The sequence below is a fragment of the Bubalus kerabau genome, chromosome 22, assembly GCF_029407905.1.
Source record: "Bubalus kerabau isolate K-KA32 ecotype Philippines breed swamp buffalo chromosome 22, PCC_UOA_SB_1v2, whole genome shotgun sequence".
Classification (NCBI taxonomy): Eukaryota; Metazoa; Chordata; class Mammalia; order Artiodactyla; family Bovidae; genus Bubalus; species Bubalus kerabau.
This window is the reverse complement of record NC_073645.1, coordinates 42522630-42540450: the sequence shown is the minus strand read 5'-3', so window position 1 is coordinate 42540450 and position 17821 is coordinate 42522630. Positions and strand designations below refer to the sequence as shown.

The following is a 17821-nucleotide window of genomic DNA, read 5'->3' as shown; positions in this document are numbered from 1 at the left end:
TCTCTCACATCTGATTTGAAATTTTTTTAAATTCTAGTCTAGAGTTCTTTGAAGGATAATGATGAGAACGAGACCCTGCCAAGCATGCAGGATGGGGATGCGGTGAGCTATGACTGGAACAGATGGCTCGAACAGAAGCCACCAATTCAACATGACAGCCCAAGATTAAACTGCTCCCTTTAAGTCTTCAGCAGTTTTGTGGCCCAATCCTTATTAACTTCTCCAGGAACACAAAGAGATTTGAGTCTACAGGAGTGCTAACAGGGCACTTTTCAAATAAAATATGGATTTGAACAAGATTTGAACTAGAAGAGGTTCATCTGCTGTATTCATTCCCAAATCTAGCAGCACAAAGAATCACTCCAGAGCTTGGAAATATTCCTATAAATTTCAAACACAGAGAAATGCAATATATCTAAATAACAAGTATCCAGCATACAGCATTTATGCATTTTTGTCATTTTTCCAGATTTTATCTGTATCTTTTTACATTAAAAAGTCACTACAGATACATTTCAGCTATGTTTTGCACTCCTCCCAGTCTCATAATGCAAAGATAACTAGTCTCTTAAAGATAATATGTTCCCTTCCCATGTGCATTTCTAGAGTTTTGGTATATAATGCCTGTCTTCCCTGGTGGCTCAGATGGTAAAGCATCTGTCTGCAATGCAGGAGACCCAGGTTCGATCCCTGGGTTGGGAAGATCCTCTGGAGAAGGAAATGGCAGCCCACTCCAGTACTCTTGCCTGGAAAATCCCATGGACAGAGGAGCCTGGTAGGCTTCAGTCTATGGGGTCGCATAGAGTCGGACACAACTGAGCGACTTCACTTTCACTTTCACTCTCACTCTTTATAAACAACACACTGTGTTGTTTTCTGTTTTAAAATATACACTGCTGCTAAGTCCCTCCAGTGGTGTCTGACTCTGTGCGACCCCATAGATGGCAGCCCACCAGGCTCCCCCGTCCCTGGGATTCTCCAGGCAAGAACACTGGAGTGGGTTGCCATTTCCTTCTCTAATGCAGGAAAGTGAAAAGTGAAAGTTAAAGTGAAGTCGCAGCCTACCAGGCTCCTCTGCCCATGGGACTTTCCAGGCAAGAGTACTGGAGTGGGGTGCCACTGTCTTCTCAGTGGCACAAATGATACATTACTGTACCTATTCTGTAACTGGGATTTTTTACTCAACATTTTAGATTTGTCCACACTGATACAAGAAGACACATTTCATTTTCACTGCCACAGTCGTATTTTTTATGTATTTCTTTTAAACCACATCTTTTTTTTTTTTAACTTTATGTCCTTTTGAGTCTCTGATTTTAATCTATTTACATTTGTTGTGAATACTAACATAATTAATCTACACCACTCTCTTATTTTGTGTTTTTTATTTACCATGGGTTTGGGGTTTGTTTGTTTTTTTTTTGTATAAGAATACGGTTTTGCATTTTATTCCTTCTTCTTCCCATATACTGGTTTAGAAGTCATGCTCTCTATTTTTATTCTTTTAGTAGGCACTCTAAATTTTTTAATAAACATTTAATTCAACAGATTTAGAGTTAGTAAGTAACAACCCTGTTCACATTTAATACAAAGGTAGGATGTTTTAACTGCAAACGCCCAAGCCCGTTCTTCTTATTTGTTGCTAATATCTGCTATTAGATTACTCTTATTTTAAAATCCCCCAAAATTGGTCTTTTCTAAGTCAACTCATGTTTAGATTTGCCAACATCCTTATCACGTCCCCGTCTACTGCTCCTTACATCCTTCTCTTTCCATCGGCACTGTGCCTCACCACTGTATATGTCATGCATTTGCTTCAGAAGAGTTTATGAGCAGCAAACTCGCTCAGTCTTTGTATGCCTATGGGTACCTTTATTTCATCATCTCTCTTGAATAGTAATTTGAATATAAAATTCTAGGTTGGGCTCTGTTTTCATCATTAGGAATGATGGATGGCTGTCATTCTGTTGTCTCCTGGCATCTTATTGCTGACAAGAACCTTACTGTTAGTTTACTGTCCATTCCTTGTAGATAATCCATATTTTATTTCTAGTAGCTTTTATGACTGCTGTTTTGATATTTCTGCCATTTCACTATGTTGATGTCTGCTTGTGTACATTTTTTAAATTTTTTCTGCTAGAGATTCAACATGTACCTTCCATCTCTGCTTCATGTCTTATGGTTTCTCTTTCATACTTCTCTTTATCTCTCTGTGCTACATCCTGGGTAATTTCCTCAGCTCTTTATCCAACTAAGTAAGTCTCTTTTCAGCTGTGTCTAACCTACATTTAGACTCATCATTTGAGAAACTTTTCCCCCTGCCATGGCTTTATGTTATTTTCTATCCTCTACTTGGTTCTTTTTTAATTCTATTCATTTATCATACTGTTCTAATTTTTCCTCTGAGGTTTCTAGCTCTTCCTCTACCTTTTTAGATATCTGATTGTGCTATCCTCTCTAGTTCTCGTGGTGTGAATTCTCCAGTGTGATAATTCTCCTTCATGGTGCTTTCCTGTGTGAGATTTTTATTTTTTAAATAAGAAGCCTATTGATGGTGACATCCTTTTCTATGAGTATCCTAAGGCTCTGGGAAGTGTCCATTTTCTCACAGATGCTTCTTTTCCCTTCTACCACCCCAAACAGAGGCCCACTTTTCTTGCCACTTCCCCATACAACTGAATGGAATTTCTCATGGCTCCCAGCATTTTACTGACTGCTTTATTTTTCATGGGCCTGAGACCTTGTCTCCTATCCTCTAGTAAGTGTTAAAACCCCACCCTAGTCAGGAGCTTTTAAAAATTCTTAAGCTCTATTTTAGACCTTCTGAAACAAAACTCTGAATGTGGGACCCAGAAATCTATATATCGTGTTCCAGTTACCCTAGTTATTTTTGGAGCCAGGATAAGAAGCTGTATTTCCTAAAAGAATGTTAGTGGCAGAAAATACTGGGGAGCAATTTAATACATCCATGAAACTTAACTCTCTAAGTCTACAGAAGAAGAGTAAAGTATGGTTTAACAGTCCACTAATTACAACTAATGAACTATAAGCATGCACTACAGGCTATCACTTTCCTGGGTGATGTTCCTTTATACAGAAGTTTTCTATTTACCCACTCCAGTATTCTTGGGCTTCCCTGGTGGCTCAGCTGGTAAAGAATCCACCTGCAATCCTAGAGGCCTGAGTTCGATTCCTGGGTTGGGGAAGATCCCCTGGAGAAGGGAAGAGCTACCCACTCCAGTATTCTGGACTGGAGAATTACACGGACTGTGTATAGTCCATGGGGTTGCAAAGAGGTGGACACAACTGAGTGACTTTCACTTTCCACTTACCTGTCTGGACTCCAACTGCTCCATTTTGCCAGTTTTTTAACAGAATAATGCTATAATCCTCTAAATAATTACTAGCAAGAATCCACTTGACATAAAAAGGAAATTTTTTTCTTAAGATTCCTACATGAAAAAAATAATTATCTTTAACCTCTACTTTTGCCTTTTATCTGGGTATCCATGTTGTCTCTATGGCTAGTTATCTAAATTTGATTTCTAAATGCCTTATCCACAGGTTTAATTATAATTTTACCTTCTACAACAAAGTTTACTACCATGACTTCACTTGAAGGCCTCAAGTCAAGGAGGAGTATTTAAGGAGAAAAACAGAAGCTAAGCATGGCTGGGGTCCCAGAGCAAGGAGCTGGGCAACCACAGATAAGGCAGGAAAGGGGCAGAGGTATGTCTAAGTAGGAGATTTTAGGCCTAGAGCAGGTCACAGGGGGCAGAGTTGACCTACTGACATGTATTCCAGTCCTTAGTATGTGTGATGCCTGAGAAATAATGTCTCAGTAAATGTTTGCCAAAGAATTAATAATCCACGAACACACACAAAATTGACTTTGAGTTCAAAGCCATGAAAGCGAGGCTGAGTTATTACCTCAGTTTGAGAAAAATCAGTTCTTGAAAACAAATAATACAGAAACTTATTCATACACCCATTTAACAAATATATGTAATGCTACCACTTTGGACAAGGTATTGCAAGATGTGACACGGCTATCAGAATCCATCGCCGATGGCACAGAGACATTTTTCTGAAATCCAACAAGTCCCTTGCGTTTTATTTCACTTTTTTTCAGTTAAATTTAAGCAAACTGAAATGTCATAGTTTTTCAAATAAAAAGCAAATATACCATTACCCCATTTTCCCAAGCTATTTTGTCCATGTATTTGCACCTATGATGTCCATCAGATATTAATGAAAGTTGGTTATCTCTAGGTGGTGAGATTTTTTTAATGATTTATTAGCTTTCCTCTTTCTATTTTTCTTATTATCTGACTTTTTAATTCAATGAGTTTCCATAATTTTTACAAAACAATGAAGTCACATTATTCTTATTTTATTTTAATTTTTTATTCTGTATTGGGGTATAGCTGATTAACAATGTTGTGACAGTTTCAGGTGAGCAGCAAAGAGACTCAGCCATACATATACGTGTATCCATTCTCCCCCAAATTCCCCTGCCATCCAGGCTGCCAGATAACATTGGGCAGAGTTGTATGTGCTAAACAGTAGGTCCTCATTGGTTATCCATTTTAAAATATCAGTGTGTACATGTCCATCCCAAACTTCCTAACTATCCTTTCCCCCCATCCTTCCCCCTGGCAACTATAAGTTCATTCTCTAATGAGTCTGTGAGTCTCTTTCTGTCTTGTAAATAAATTCATTTGTATCATTTCTTTTTAGATTCCCCATATAAGGAATGTCATACGATATTTTTCCTTCTCTGCCTGACATACTTCACTCAGTATGACGATCTCTAGGTCCATCCATGTTGCTGCAAATGGCATTATTTCATTCTTTTTAATGGCTGAGTAATATTCCACTGTATATATGTACCACATCTTCTTTATCCATTCCTCTGTTGATGGACATTTAGGTTGCTTCCATGTCTTGGCTATTGTAAATAGAGCTGCAATGAACAATTGGGGTGCATGTATCCTTTCGGATCATGTTTTTCTCCAAATATATGCCCAGAAGTGGGATTACAGGGTCATATGGTAGCTTGATTTTTAGTTTTTTAAGGAACCTCCATACTGTTCTCCACAGTGGCTGTACCAATTTACATTCCCATCAACCATGTAAGAAGGCTCCCTTCTCTCCACATCCTCTATAGCATTTATTGTTTGTGAATTTTTTGATGATAGCCATTCTGACTGGTAAAAGTCACATTGTTTTTAAACCACTGAAGAATAAGGGATTCTACCTCTGCTGTAGTTCCCACAATCCCCTGATTACACAGGTGAGTACCTCACAAGGGAACACACACACCTCTGGGGCCCCTGCCACATTCTTGGGCTCTTTCTGTTTCAGGAACATAATTTGAAACATGCTGAATCTGAAGCAGTGACAATTTGTCATATGCCTGCCTTTCACAGGAAGACAGTGTGGGGATGAACAGGTCAATCTCTGGTTGATTTTATGCAATAATTCTCTTCTTTATCAGAGAATTTAAGAGATGTTCTGTTGGAAGAAGGAGCACGCAACCTCATATAAAGTGCCTCACATTTTCTATCACAGATTCTATCATGCTGCAGACAAAAGAAAATCCCCATATTCACATTTCTACTTCAGTTCTACTTTTCTCTTTTTAAAATCATTAATTTTTTCCCCTACAACATCAGCTGTGCAATAAGATCTGCTGTATTCAACAACCACCTGTGAAGCACCTAAACGATTTCAGAAACTTTGAAATATAGGGAAATCAAAGATAAACAGGGCAGGGCTGCACCCAATAAGTTTACAGTCAGGAGTCAAAACTTTCTACGATTGAAAATATCACTAAACATTGTTACTACACTGCTGATTAAAGGTCAGAAAATTCTAGAAAGTGATGCTAGATGCTATCACAACTATAATCTAAGAAGTAATGAGTGTGTAAAAGGGGATTTGATTAGGTGTCTGGCCTTAAAAGAAAAAAAAAAAGATATAGAAGCATGGTGTGACAAAGATTACCAAAAGGACTACAACAATTTATGAATGACAGAAATCCAAGATGCTCACTGTGAAATTCTCTTTTCTGACGAGCACATTAGTCACTGGGAGGGTGAAGGGAGCAGTGTTCTGGTTTAAGATATACTTTTTGGATCACTATTTATGACTTGTGGAAAATCCATCTGCCAAATTTGCTCTTTCTTGAGTAGTTTTTTTCTTATGTCTTTCAGGAGATTCAAGTATAACCACTCTGCTTTAGCAGTAAAATTGAAATAAAATTGGCCCCAATCTGCAAGTGGTAAAACATTAACTCACTGGAATTCAAGAGGCAGATGTTTGGGAGTAAATGCTACCCACCAAAGAATAACTGTCAACTCCCCTAAAAGAGATAAAATAAAAATCAATACAAAATAGGTCATGGAGAAATTTTCAGACCAAATGTGTCCACCCAAGCCTACATCTCACAGCTGGAAATGGGCCCATGCGGAAGGAGGCAAGGTACACAAAATTTGGCCTATTCTCCACCTACTAGGGGGCTTCCCTGGTGGCTCAGATGGTAAAGAATCTGCCTGCCAATGCAGGAGACATAACAGATGTGGGTTCAATCCCTGGGTTGGGAAGGATCTCCTAGAGGAGGGCATGGCAACCCACTCCAGTATTCTTGCCTGGAAAATCCCTATGAACAGAGGAGCCTGGTGGGCTCCAGTCGCAGAGTCAGACATGACTGAAGCATCTTAGCATGCACACACACTCAACTACTAGAGATATTTAATTTCACCTGTAGAGACACATCAATATAAGCTGTATGTCTCCACTCTACAAACCTCTCCAATGTGCTTTATGAAATCCCAAAGTGTCTTACTACAGAAAAAAGAAAACCATGGTGGCACTGGAGAGCTCTAACAAGCTTTCAAAATTTGAACCCCACAAAATTATCCTTTAAAACCTTCATAGAAAACCAATTCATTTATTTAAAAGAGTCTCAAGCCACTCTTTCTCAACAACCTTGTTTCATTAGAAGAATTGAAAATTATTAAGACAGAATAATCAGCTTTCCACAAACATACCCTGAGGATTTGAGAGAATAACCATTCTAACACCCCATTAATGTTTATTCAATAGTCTATGGTAATTTTATAAAGTGAATATTTAACACAGTAGGAAAATATTCTTTACCATGTCAAAACTATAATCCTTAATGGTTTTACATACATGAAAAAAAGAATCAACTTTTCTTGATAAAAACTTGAACACAATGTAATTTCTCTTCCAGAGATACATATCGTCAGCAATCATTATTATTGCATGTCTCTGTTTCAACTCTTCCTTGAAAAAATAACAACAATAAATCTTGTAATTAAGAGAAAAATGTTCCATTGATTTGGAGAAATTTGATTTCAGATATATGGAGTATTTTAACTGGATTAAATAGAGTTGGCATCTTAACTTTGCAAGGATCCCCCTTCATCGAGGCCCTTAAGTCAGCAACCCTTCTAGAGTTGGGAGGCCCCCAGGGCATTGCTTAGCAGAAGTCAGAGAGTAAGAACCCCAGGGAGAACACACCAAAGCCCCAACACAGTCCTCAGTTCTCAAGGATAAAAATCCACTCCCTGCTCCCAATCGCTGCCTTTCTTTTACAGGTTCAATTGTCCTCTCTGAGACCCTGGAATTCTCAGGAAAGAAAGATGGTCAGACTTTTTCTTAAATGACATGGTAAGAAACTTCATTTGTAGTCCTCCTCCCTCAGACCCAAAGGAAAAAGTGAAGACTCAGACTTATTTCCTAAGAGCCCATCAAAGGATTTGACCTACAAAATACTAAAGTGGAGAGAACGTATCTGATGCTATCCAAAGCAAGTCTTTAGTTTTCCTCCTCCAAAAAGTTCCATACAGTGAGAAGATGAGAACAGAGCCAGTTACAGAGAAAAATTAATCACTTAGAGGAAAAAGTTATCCAGGTATCCAGTTTCTCTATGGGAAGAGCCTGACTTAAAGCCCCTCATTCCATCACTCAATGCTCCTTGAAGTGAAGTTGCTCTGACTCTTTGCGATCCCATGGACTGTAGCCTACCAGGCTCCTCCACCCACAGAATTTTCCAGGCAAGAGTGCTGGAGTGGGTTGCCATTTCCTTCTCCAGGGGATCTTCCCAACCCAGGGATCGAACCCAGATCTTCTGCATTGCAGGCAGACGCTTTACCGTCTGAGCTACCGGAGAAGCCCTTAACATCCACTCTATGCCAGTCACAGCGCTGGACCACAAAAAGCGAGACAGGCCTGTCTTCAAAGAGCTCACAGTCTCAGAGGAGGGTCAAACTAGCAAACAAATCACAGGACAATGTGATGCGGGCCCAGAAGTGGAAAGCAGAAAACCAGGGATGACGATTGCAACCTGAGATGCCAGAAACTCATGGTCTGGGATTTGAAAATAGTTCATTAGGCAAAGAAGTGAGGGAATGGGGTTTCCATGGAGTGGAAGCAGCCGTACCTGACATAGGCAGCACAAGGGCAGAACAATCAGCAGCCCAGCGGGGAGAGGAGCGCAGGCTCTGCATCCATCCTGGAGCCACTGTTGGAATATGATCTCTGACAAGTCTGGACAAATCATCTAGAACCACCACCAGTTTACATCTATATGAGAAGTTCAGACAAATTTCCAAACTCAGTTGTCAGCACCACTGCCTGCACGTTAGCCTCAACACAAAAGCTTGAAAAATAAAAAGCAATGCTTGGGCCCCCCTCCAACCTAATTATACTGGAATCTCTAGCTTCAGGGTCTAGTCCAAACATCAGCAATTTTTAAAGCATTCCCATCGCTTCTTGGCCTTTTGGCTAAGATCAAGTGTAAAATGTCCCAACTGATTCCCATGTAGTATGAACCTCAGAACTCACTGTAAAAAGAAGTTAATTTTTAAGATCTGGTCCCAAGGGTTGTCACGAAGGTTAAGTGAAATAATAAATGTCTAGGAGGTACAAAGGTGACAATGGATTATGTGGAGGGGGTCACGTATGGAAATGAGGCTGGAAATAGGCCAGAACCAGACCCTTGTGACAGCTAAATCATACACATCTTTCCCTCATGCTAGGCATGAGCTCTTCACACGTGTAACACAGGCAGTCTGGCTCTGCAGACCAGGCTGTTTCACCCCCTCTCTCTACTGCAAGAGCAGAGGTCTGATTCAGAGGTAAAGGCTTTAGGTGTGCTGTGTGGGTATTGACGAACCACTTTATCAGAAGTAATAATCAGAACTATATTATTTAAAGTCATTCTGACTTTAGTGTAGACAATAGCTTGAAATAGAAAGAGACAGAGGCAGGGAAATGACTCTAATCCATACACAGAAGACAGAGATTGGATGGGTCGATCAGAGGAGAAAAACAGCCCAGAAACTCAGAGCCCGAAAGAACACAAAAAGGCACCACAGGCTGGTAGATTTTCTGATATGACCTCTGAGACTTCATTAAGACATAAATGTGTTCTGCAACACAAAAACAGTCCATTTTGACCTCTTACCTCTTGTGCAATTTCAGTCTGCAACATTAATATCGCCTGAGCAACAGCATTCCAGAAAAACATCTATTTCTGCTTTACTGACTATGCCAAAACCTTTGACTGTGTGGATCACAATAAACTGTAGAAAATTCTGAAAGAGATGGGAATACCAGACCACCTGACCTGCCTCTTGAGAAACCTATATGCAGGCCAGGAAGCAACAGTTAGAACTGGACATGGAACAACAGACTGGTTCCAAATAGGAAAAGGAGTACGTCAAGGCTGTATATTGTCACCCTGCTTATTTAACTTCTATGCAGAGTACATCATGAGAAACGCTGGGCTGGAAGAAGCACAAGCTGGAATCAAGATTGCCGGGAGAAATGTCAATAACCTCAGATATGCAGATGACACCACCTTTATGGCAGAAAGTGAAGAGGAACTAAAAAGCCTCTTGATGAACGTGCAAGAGGAGAGTGCAAAAGTTGGCTTGAAGCTCAACATTCAGAAAACGAAGATCATGGCATTCGGTCCCATCACTTCATGGGAAATAGATGGGGAAACAGTGGAAACAGTGTCAGACTTTATTTTTTCTGGGCTCCAAAATCACTGCAGATGGTGACTGCAGCCATGAAATTAAAAGACGCTTACTCCTTGGAAGGAAAGTTATGACCAACCTAGATAGCATATTGAAAAGCTGAGATATTACTTTGCCAACAAAGGTCCGTCTAGTCAAGGCTATGGTTTTTCCAGTGGTCCTGTATGGATGTGAGAGTTGGACTGTGAAGAAAGCTGAGTGCCGGGGTCCAGCCCCGGCTGATCCAGGGTATTCGAAGGAGAGACGGCTAGGCGACCTATTCAAATGTTAATTAAAGATAATAAAGAGGAATAGAATGAGGATAGCTCAGTAGGAAAATTCAGTGGAGAAAAGAAGCTGAGTGGCTTGGTTTACGCAGAAAATCAATATAACCCGTGACACCAGGTTAGCTCTGACCACGGAGGCCGCAGGCGCCCTCTCGAATAGCGGAAGGTGCCCCACCTTAGACACCTTCTCGAGTGGGTCTTAGAAGCCCAGGCAAATAAATGGTCGCAGAGGATATCCACGCTCCAGATGGACACTCAGCTGGAAGTTAAAGGGAAGAATGACATGGGGAGACCAAGCGGTGAGCAAGGCCCATAGCTTTATTTTCAACAGGGGCTTTTATACCCTAAGTTACACATAGAGGATAATAGGGGATGCAAAATCAGCAGTCTTTGATGCTTATCAAAAACCAGGGTTTCTTTCCTGCAGATTTATCGTATACAAATGGTTTAGGTGATTTACATCATCTTCTGGCCAGAGGCCTATTAACATTTTATGACTCTTGACAAGCACTTATCAACAAAGACTTATTTTCTCTAAGAGTAATTATTTTAAGGTTTGGCGCCATCTTCCGAAGATAAGATTACGTTCCTATAGGGTGGATGTGTAATGGGTTTACAAAGGAAAGAATTTACTACCTTAAGGGTCTAAAGTTACTAACACCAGGCCACTACTTATTTTTTCTACATACCAACTATATTAATTAATGCACATTCAAGGATACAATTCAAGGGATGTGAAAACTTGGCAACAAACATTGGCTCATCAATGAAATCTTTTACTAGTTTTATTCTGACAGCTTCTAATTCTCTGAGAGGCTCTAAGCTATTTGAATATCTTAAGCTTCCCGTGCCTCTGGAGGCTGGGAGACTGTAAACAATCGTATGCATAGCTGTAGGTGTCCGGGTAAACTTGTCAGGCGAGTTAGAGAGCCATCTGAGGGGTTTGGATTTAAACACTCCTAATTGCCCAGGAACTTTATTAATTGGAGCTGTAAGTTAACTCTTTGACAGAGAGAGTGAGATGGTGGTGGGGGACAGCCCCCAGTAAAGTCAGAGGTGAGAGCACAAAGCAATAAAGTAGGCAGACTCTGGTTTTTTGGGGGGTAGATGCTCGAGAATATCCGGGGGCACTCCCGAGGCTCAATCCCGCCTTTGCGTATGCCGAGCCCCCTTCCTCATGACCTTTGTCACGAGTGGAATGTCTCTCGCCGGCTCCCGGCAGCTGAGCACCGAAGAATTGATGCTTTTGAACTGTGGTGTTGGAGAAGACTCTTGAGAGTCCCTTGGACTGCAAGGAGATCCAACCAGTCCATCCTAAAGGAGATCAGTCCTGGGTGTTCATTCGAAGGACTGATGCTGAAGCTGTAACTCCAATACTTTGGCCACCTCATGAGAAGAGTTGACTCATTGGAAAAGACCCTGATTCTGGGAGGGATTGGGGGCAGGAGGAGAAGGGGACGACAGAGGATGAGATGTCTGTCATGAGATGTCTGAGGCATCACCGACTCAATGGATGTGAGTCTGAGTGAACTCCAGGAGCTGGTGAGGGACAGGGAGGCCTGGCGTGCTGCAGTCCATGGGGTCGCAAAGAGTCGGACACGACTGAGCAACTGAACTGACTGACTGAACTGAAACACTTTTAATCATGTCTCTAGAAGTCTATGAAGAATACACTTAGCATGTTTTTTATCATATTTCAAGAATGTTGTCTATTCAAAGGGCTTTTTAAATGCTGTTATCATCACCTGCCCAGAGAGTTTGATTTAATAATTTCCTTTATGGCAGAGTCTCTTTAATGAGCAATTCAGATTTAAACTATTTTTCCATTACTGATATATTCATGATGTTACTGTTGTCTGACTCCGGCAGCACGTATTCTTATACCACAAGGTAGGTGTTATTCCCGTTTTGCAGACAACAGCTAAGCTGGTTTTCCTTCAGTGTTTCCTTCATAGTTACAGAAAGAATAAACTACTTAAGTACCAACTATTTGTAAGCATATCTAGCACTTCAGAATTATTAACTCCAGAGAATAAATGTGACAACTCAGTCTTTTCCATTCCTTAAATTCACTCTATTTATTAGGTAAAATAGCTAGTCTATTTATACCTAGGGAAAAAAAGGCCAGGCCATAGTTTAACTAATTCCTTGTACTTAGAAATATACTAAATATGAAATCTGGGGTATTTTCCAATTTTTATTGTAAAATACAAGGAACAAAAGTTACCATCTTAATGATATAAGCATATAGTTCAGTGGTGTTAAATACATTTAAAATGTTGTGCAGCCATTACCCCTGTCCATCTCCATAACTCTTCATCTTGTAAAATTAAGACTCAGTTCAGTTTAATCGCTCAGTCGTGTCCGACTCTTTGCAACCCTATGAATTGCAGCATGCCAGGCCTCCCTGTCCATCACAAACTCCCGGAGTTCACTCAGACTCACGTCCATTGAGTCAGTGGTGAGCCCTTAAACAGTAACTCCCCATCCCCTCTCCCATGGCAACTACCATTCTACCTTCTGTCTCTGTGAATTTGATTACTCTAAGAATCTCACATAAGTGGAATCATAGAAGAGTCGTCCTTTCACTCAGCATAATGTCCTCACGGTTCAACCATATTGTAGTATGTGTCAGCATTTCCTTTCTTTTTAAGGCTGAATAACAAACATCCTGCTGTGTGTATACATCCATATATATATATATATATATATATATATATATATATATATATATGAAGAACAGACTTGTTGGAAAAGATCCGGATGCTGGGAAAGATTGAAGGCAGGAGGAGAAGGGGACAAAGGAGAATGAGATGGTTGGATGGCATCACTGACTCAATGGATATCAATTTGAGCAAACTCCAGGAGATGGTGCAGGACAGGGAAGCCTGGGGTGCTACAGAGCATGGGGTCGCAAAGAGTCAGACATGACTGAGTATCTGAACAACAACAAACTTGATATTTTTGTAGGTCAAAAGTAGACATGCTGGCAATCTCACATGGCTCACTTTAATACATTATATTGGTATGATACCCGTTAGGATTGTTAGTACTTTAGACTAACCCTTGTTCTTCCTTGCACATTGCAGGTACCATCTGGTGGATCACGCTGGATCATGGGACCGGCTTCTGAGTCCCTGGTTGTGGGGGTGGGGGTAAAATGCAGCCCTACAGTAAGAGTTTAAGAGAGGCAGGGTCTCAGTTTTCCCAGGTTTGGCTCCTGAACTGATTATACCTGTGTGTCTTTAAGCTCCCCAAGAGTAAACCATCTCCTTCCTTGGTTCTTGCCACATATGACCAGCCTTTGCCTTGCCCTGTGTGGCTAGCTTTTATGTCTCACTGCCTGATCCTTACCTACCCTCTGTGCCCTTGGATGGCAGTACATCTTTCCCACAGGAGGGTCCCACCCACGAACTACTGATACCATAGCAGGCTGGGTAGATAAATGCTTTAAAATAAATTGGAACAATGATAAATCCAAGATAGAATTTTCATTCCTATACCAAGTCTACTCTCCAATGACTAAGAGAAATATTTTTTTAACTCCTAAGTCACAAAGTTCTATCAGAAATGAAGGACGAAAATACTGAGTAAAGAATAAAGCACTTGACAAATACTAATGGCTATTATTTCTATTGTGTCCATGACAACGGAACAGAAAGATCTTGAGCCTGCCTTTCCAACTATGCTCCAAAGTCAAGGTCAGAGGAACAAATAAAATCTAAATGCATATCACTGGGATACATTGTAATATAGCAATCCCTGCCATGGAATTACCATATGGCAATTAGGTGGATCTTTATTCTCCAACATATAGAGAGCAACAATGAACACATAAATACACATGAGCTATATGTACTTTTTATGTATGTATGTCTCTATATGATTAAAAGTTCTTAGAAGCAAAAGAGTAAATCCTTGAAAGTAGCTCCCTGTGAGGAGAAAAAAGGAAGAAAACTAGAGAAGTGAATTTTTGTGTATTTCTTCAACAATTTGTAAGAGAAAAAGAGATGAAAAACCATGGATTAAAACAGACAAGAGACATATCAATTTATTGCAACATGTAGACCCTATTAGACCCCGATTTTAACAAAATTTTTAAGTATGAGATAATGGGAAATCCATTCACTGGACAATTTGTTGATAAGGAATTATTGTTAATCTGGGGAGATATGATAATGGATTGGAGTTAGTTTATAAACACTTATCTTTTAGAGACACATTGAAATATTTACATATGAAGTGGTATTTGCTACCAAAATACTGTAATGGCAGGTGTAGATAAAACAAGATAACCTGATAATTGTTCAAGGCGGGTAACACTACACATTATATTATTTTTCTATTTTGTGTATGCTTGAAGCCTTCAGCAATAAAATTCCCAGTTGGCACTAGTGGTAAAGAACCTGCTTGCCAATGCAGGAGAAGTGAGAGACGTGGGTTCGATCCCTGGGTTGGGAAGATCCCCTGGAGGAGGGCAGGGTAACCCACTCCAAGATTCTTGCCTGGAGAATCCTATGGACAGAGGAGCCTGGGAGACTGGTCCATAGGGTCGTAAAGAGTCAGACACAACAGAAGCAACTTAGCACGCACGCATGATAAAATGTCACAAAAATCCTTCTTTAAAAAGTACCTGGGCTTGCCACCTTCCTGATTGTGTGACTGAAGCAAACTATCTACCCTCTGTAAGTTTCTGTCCCTTTTTCTAAGAATGGGGATAATGTGGCCTGGTCAAGAGTAAACTTTCAAGAAGCTTGGACCTCACCACACTGTTTGACACGCCCTCACCAAGGGCAGTAGTAGCTGTTTTATAGATATTTGTCATCTCTATTTAAATGCGTCAGAGGAAACTCAAACCTAACCTGTCTGAAAATGAATCATCAAATAGGATGGATAGATAGATGGAAAGAAGGAAGGAAGGAAGAAAAACATCCAGGTCACCATTCTGGTCTGTGTTCTGAGAGTTTCTTCCTTGTAGCTGGGCTTTTTCACAACCGCTGTCAGAAATGCTTCATCTCTGATTTCAGTTGCTCAAAGTTCAGACTTCAAGTACAAAGTCATTATGAACTAATTTTTCTCTAGCTTTAGCATCCCCTCTTGAAGGGAACATCTCTACAGCTTCTGCATCTGTTCATGGGAACTTTGTAAAACATGTGCTTCTCACTGAAACCAGCTTCTCTGTCTGATGAAAGACCTATTCTCTGTATCCTTGGTCTTTGACAGGAGTGATCATCCAAATTAGATACAATCCCAACAAAAGAATTCATGGACTCAATAATGCCCGTAGTTTGATCACCTTGTTTGATCATGACCAGGGGTGCAGCAACCTATGCTTATACCATTAACTATTTCATGCCCATCTTGATAAGATCCAAATTAGGTTTGTAATGACCCTATCAGAGATCTTCCCCACTCAGGAGCCATGTAATAATCAAAAAAAAAGGGAGGAGGAAACATCCCAAGAGATTGTTTTCTCCATAACATCTTTGAAATCTGAGCAATTTAACAAGACTGTAAGCATATTGCATCAAAATGTGGTCTCCTGGTGGATTTCACACTAGTAATAATTCCTTCATCACTGTTCAGTAATGGGCACCTTTCCATGTCCTCAGGAATAAATAACATGCTTCTTGTGTGCGTAATTTGTTTCAGACCCATTAGCTCCTTGGCCAGTGAATGTATTTATTTCTAAATAGATACAGACACAGTAATTTTGCTGCACCATTAACTCCTGGAGGAACCTAAGGCTTGTGTCTTTCCATAATATCCTTTTGTTCTTTTTCGATGGTATGTGTATCCAACAGCCCATATCTTGCATTTACTCAGCACTCAGTTCTCCTGCGTGAGGTTTTTATGGCTAAGGAAAGCATCAGAATTATAGAATCATCACACATGAGAGCTAGAAAAGACATGAAAAATCTAGTTCGCTGCTGTTGTTTTGCATACGGAAAAGTGGGGTGCAGAGAGCTAGAGGGTCTTGCCACACCAGGAAGTGTCCAGTGATAAAATCGGGGCTAAGGTCATACCTTTGGAGTCCTCGTTCAGGGCTCTTTGGACTTCAACCACTGAAAATAAATTATTCCCTGATCTTTAGAAAGCAGAGTCTCTTTTTCAGACCATTTAGGTGCCAGATAATGGTTTATAAGAACACATGAAGCACTCAGACCGTTCTCAAAAGCCCACACCACAGCTCCATTTACATAGAGGGAACAGCTCAGTACGGGGACAGATGTCCCCAGAGGATCTATTCTGTTCCTGCTGACCTCTGTAAAGCCGGGACCTTTCAGAGAATCTATGAAAAATCCTGACAGGAGCAAGCAAGAAAGCCCCTGAGAGGAACCCAAGCCAGAATACTGGGCTGATGTGCCAGTAGAGACATGCTCTAAAACTGCAAGCATGCAAAAGCTTGACACTGCAAACACACGAGTACCCCATTTATTTACACATTTATAACTTCCACCTGAAAGCAGGTATGAGGGGCTTTGTCTTCCTGTGGTCCCCAGTCCAGCTCCCCCTCCCCTGGGAGACCCCTGTCCAGCACCACCTGACCGCGTCTCTCTGTCACTTATTCAAATTCCCGAAGAATTCCATTTTCTCAGCCACCAATGTTGCCTCCTCCTGGGTCAGGGCACCCTTGGTCCAGTCAACTGTGGCTGCTGGGTGGTGTCCTGAGACAAGCCCATCTGCCCAGGTCTATGGGGGCTGCAGGTTCCTGCACACACCACCCCAAAGGCATCCTCCGGTCTGCACCTGAAGCGCTCTCCTGGGGGCTTTCTCTGGCTGCCTCACACAGAAGGCCAGGTATCCTGGGAGCTGATGCCCCCTCAAAACTCTCAATCAATGACTAATGGGAGCTGGTAAATAACCCAGCTAGGGGCTCTGTGCAGATAATGACATGAGGTCAGAACTGCCCAGTAGAATCAAGTCCAGATGCTCATGGCATCAGCCTGCTTAACAGCATACATTTTCTGGGCTCTCTTCCATGTCTCTCTTTCCACTCTCTTACAGGACTCCTAGGATCCTTAACTAGGCTAGTCTATCCTACGATAGACCTATGAAACTACTGCCTCTTTTAAATACCAATTACACGTTTCATTTGCAAGAACCATCTAGACACTATTGCTCAGTAGGAGATATTGCAGCCTACTACAACCTGTTAGACTTTGCAAGCTTTTTAATAAACAAGCCTAAAGCATAATTCCACTTTAATTGCATCAAGGAAAGTGTGACTTTTGCCCAACTCTGGAAAGCTCCTTAGTGGCTTGTTTATTAAACAGGCACCATTGAAATATTTGCACTCATTTTTATCAACTCTAATAGGCAGGTAATGATCCTTTCACTTCCCAGCTCAAAATACCATAAGGCAAATTTTCCCAAAGATGCAGAGGGCAGGTGAAGGCTTCCTTTCACCCACGTGCTACTGAGTAATAAAGCCGGCAGGACAATTTAAGGTCCATTATCCTAGAGTGTACGTGCTGA

At 40.9% G+C, this 17821-nt stretch overlaps 1 non-coding gene across 1 annotated transcript; it reads left to right on the top strand.

Annotated features, from left to right (window-relative positions):
* The first annotated feature begins 630 nt into the window (after positions 1 to 630).
* TRNAC-GCA (transfer RNA cysteine (anticodon GCA)) lies at positions 631 to 702 on the top strand. The gene has a single exon. It is a non-coding gene; the product is annotated as a tRNA-Cys (tRNA).
* Positions 703 to 17821: the final 17119 nt, after the last annotated feature.